This window comes from Lactuca serriola, chromosome 7 (genome assembly GCF_051521515.1).
Source record: "Lactuca serriola cultivar US96UC23 chromosome 7, Lser_US96UC23_V15, whole genome shotgun sequence".
Classification (NCBI taxonomy): domain Eukaryota; kingdom Viridiplantae; phylum Streptophyta; class Magnoliopsida; order Asterales; family Asteraceae; genus Lactuca; species Lactuca serriola.
The window spans coordinates 199,131,143-199,135,545 of record NC_136414.1 but is presented as its reverse complement, the minus strand read 5'-3'; positions in this window follow the sequence as shown (position 1 = coordinate 199,135,545).

Sequence of the window (4,403 nt, the reverse complement as noted above, 5' to 3'; positions counted from 1 at the left end):
TGCTTACAGTGTTATGTGTTATCGTTTTCAGGTTAGCAGGACGGCACCGACTTGATTGTACACACCAGAGGAAGACTTATGTTTTGTGGATCCTGGATTATTAATTATTAAAATATGGAGTTGTGTTTTGAAAAGTGAACAAATAAGATTGTTGTACAAAGTGTTATAAAAAGTATGCATTTTAAATTTAAAAATTTGTGTTAAATTTTCACGTCGTTACATCATGCTCGAACCTTGTCGAACAATTGATCAACCATAGGACATCCAACCCATACTACCTTGATATAACCTATGGAAACAAAACCACTAAGCATAAACAGCTACAGAATAATCTTACTTGATAGAAGGATCAGATAATCCTTTGTGTAGAAGATTCATCCCTGCAGCGGTCAGACTCATACGAGAGCTGCACAACAAGGTCAAATCAACTGCTATGAGATTATGTAATCCAATTGTAAGTGCGTTAGCATCTTCCTATCCACCAGGTACTCTACGCAAAATTCCAAATTACTGTCGCTATCCAGAATACTGGATTCCTACTCGGTTGCTGAGCTAACGCGCAACCTCATAGTCGCCTCCCACGACGTTCAAATAAAACTTCGCTATCTAAGCATGCCCCAATCATACTGCCACTCATGGCTCCATTATTCCTAATGATCCTCCAGATCAAACTGCCCGACTACCTGTCGCCATCGAATCTTCTACAAAAGGTAAATGCTACCAGAATCACTATAGTCTTACTTCACTCCTAGTCTCCAACGACCTACCGTTTTCCAACTCCGATCATACTGTGGCCTAATTACATCCGTGCGGCCCCGCCCTAGCCTAAACTATCTTAATAAATCCATGAGCGAGTCACGTATCTGTCACATTCTCAGTACCGAGTAAGGATCGGTGAATGCTATGGGCCACCCCGCAGTCTTACCACATTTCTCGTACTATCTGGCCACTGGTGAATGCTACGGCTATCCTGTAGTGTTACAACACCTCCCATGCTAACTAGCTACTAGTGAATGCTACAGCTATCCCACATTCTTAACACACTTTCCGGGCATGCGCACAAGACCTAATGATCCAGCTTGACTCCAGTCCTTACCGAAATTCTCAACCGAGTTTCCTGAAATCTGTCATCAAACATTCCGAGGACACGATCTCATCATTGTAAAGTTTCTAAACTTCCAATTAACATTGCACCCAATCCATACAGCTGCTTGATCTGTTCTTCTCCCTGACGAGGATGCCAAACTCATCCCGTTTTCACAACCACTTCTGCTTCTGAATCCCTGGGCGATTGTCCCCCACTTAGATTCGACTAAATCCTTAAAGTATGTGAGACTTGCAGGATCCTCATTCCTTCCTTCCTTTCATGACCGACATGATGATAATCAACGATCCACCATGCTAGTGATCCACTACCACTCCATTCTATAGACCGCCATATTACTGAAGACTAGATGAACGCTTTCTGAATTTCACTATTGATGATCCCATATACATGATCTGACATCTCACTCAAACCTTAAAGTACCATAAACCAATTCTCAATGCAACTTCTTCAGTGATAGACCACTTCCCTTAATGCTTCCAAAAGCCATCACAAACACCAAGACTGAAACCACCGAATCCTGACGATGGTAGATAACTATTGGATTAGGTGTCTAAGCCCATAAGTATTTTGGTATGTACTTGACCTGATTGTGAGCATGGTCCTTTTGGGTTGCCTTCACCATAGGATGAATTAAGGAGAAAGAGGATTAATTGTGATTGATTAATATATTATATGAATAATATATTAAAAGAGAAATCATATTGTATAATTAACATTCGTTAAGAATTAATTAAGAATTAATGTTGTGGCCAAAAGATATTAATTAAGTAAAGGGGAATGATATTGCAATTATATGATAGTTGCAATTGGGCTATGGATTCCTAATAGAAAGGGGATTGGACAAAATCTATGGAAAGCCTATATGGATTTCGTCCAAGGGCTTTCTAAGGGAACTCCACGGGCTGCTTAGGGCCTAAGCAATCAAATCAGGTTTTCCTGGTTGAGAACTCTACTAGCCTAACTATATAAGGAAACCCTAAGGCCCCGAAAACGTGTCAAAGTAATCTCTAAGGGTTCGTGGTCGTTTTTGGTGCCCCTCCTCCCCTACGTCATCTTGTTGCTCATGGTGTTTGTCACTTCATTACAGGTGCAACATTTGAGGCACTAAGCTTTCAAGATTCAAGATCAACGAGATTTGTGATTGTTGTTGTTACATAACAATCAAGGTAAGATCTAAACTCCTTTATTATGACAATATTGATTATTGTATGCTACATCTAGGGTTTATGAGCTTTGGATGATTATTTCATGTTCATTAGACAACCTAGATCTAAAGCTTTAGGGTTTGCATGTACACCATAGGATTGATGTAGTGATCATAACATCTAACACCCTTAATTCAGAAGGATTAGAAAGGGAAGGAATCTCAAATGAGGAGGGTGACTCGTCGACGAAATGGGTGACTCGACGAGTTGGGACGCGATTTGGTTGCAGGTTTAGTGACCTACTCAAAGAGTCAGAAGAATGATTCGACGAGTTGGCCAGGTTTGGGAAAACCCTAATTGCGGGACTTGTACCCTATTTAAGGAACATTATGGCCTTCCACCAGCCCCCTTAATACTCTCCCAAGTCCAAAGCAAAACCCTAGAGTCTCCTATGAGCTTGTGAGCCATTTTGTGAGTCTTGAAGCATTCATGGAGCTTGGAAGGTGAAGAAGGAGATTGGTGATCCACGGAGGGAGGAGTACATCTAGAAGATCCATCTCATTTGCTACTCATATTGGTAATCAAGTTCCTTTCTTGCCTTGTGGTTTGTTAGGTCTCCTTTTGTCCTTTTTATGAAGTTTTGGACCAAGAATGATGCCTTGTGGGATTTGGACGTCCCCAAGATATATCCTTTCAGATCTAGGGTTGTTTAGTGAAGTAAAGGCATAAAGGTGGGAGCTTTATGCCATCAAACCTCCCCATGCAAAGATGAAGTGGTTATTATGGCCTTTTGAGCAAAAACGGACATGTAAGGGTGCAAAGGTAGCAACTTTGTGTGACATCCCGACCCTTGGAGGCCAGATCTGGGTCTTGGATGCCTTGAGTTTGTCTAAAATCGTCAGAATAGTGTTGGACGTAGAAAGGCTCCGCGAGTTAGTTGTGGGACTTGGCGAGTCAGGGTAGTTCTTTCCCCAAAACCTTTCTGTTAAGAGTATCAGTTGAGATTGGAAAAGTGACTCAGCCAGTCTGAGTCCATAATGGTCATGAAGTTCATCATACTCGACAAGTTCAAGGAAGAACTCGGCGAGTCTAAGGCAATCTCCTTAGTTATGAGGATGGACTCAACGAGTTGTTCATACAACTTGGCGAGTCACGGACTAGACACATTCACATGTGGATGATGAACTCAACGAGTTCAACATTGAACTCGGCGAGTCAGATGAATTTGGTCCTTATTGTGTGGTTGAAGGAGAACTCTTCGAGTTATTTCTAGACTTGACGAGTAGATTCGGGGTTGTATGGGGTTGGAGGAGTATGGACTCGACGAGTTGATAGAGCAACTCGGCGAGTCAGGTCAATTGGATGTTGACTTTGACCAAGTTTGACCAGGGTTTACTTTTGGATTATTGATCTAAATGTTATTTTGGGTATTGATAGTTCGGAAAGCCAAAGAGTCAGTGGTTCAGAAGTTGCCGGTTAGCAGGTATTCAGCGAGTTTTTAGCAGTGCAAGGTGAGTCTCCTCACTGTTTGTATGGGTCTACGGCCACAATGTCGGCCCATTTAGTTTATGTATGGTAGGAATACCCGGGGGTAGCCCTAGGTATTATGCATGGAAGACCAGGAGGAGGCCCCTGGCACTCGGTATGTTATTATGTATGGTAGGAAGACCCGTGGGTTAGCCCTAGGCATCATGCATGAAAGACCATGAGACGGCTCCTGGCACACAATATGTTATTACGTATGGAAGGAAGACACGGGGGTTAGCCCTAGGCAATATGTATGAAAGACCAGGAGTTGGCTCCTGGCGTACTGTATGCTATTATGTATGAAAGACCAGGAGGTGGCTCCTAGCGCATTGCATGCTATTATGTATGAAAGACCGGGAGGTGTCTCCTGGCACACTATATGTTGAGTTGTCTAGTAGAGTAGTATGTATAGTTGTCTTGGTGATGCTTGCATGGAAGACCAGCGGGTGGCCGTTGGTACTTGTGAGAACCCGAAATTTCCATTCTGAACAAACCATTTGAAGCCAATAGAAGTAGAACAGTTACTGTGAAAACTCAGATTTCGAGTATAAGTTTGGCAGTTTTCAGGATTTTACACCTAAGGAGATATTAGGAGAGTGGATGCACTAGGGTTTTGTGCAACA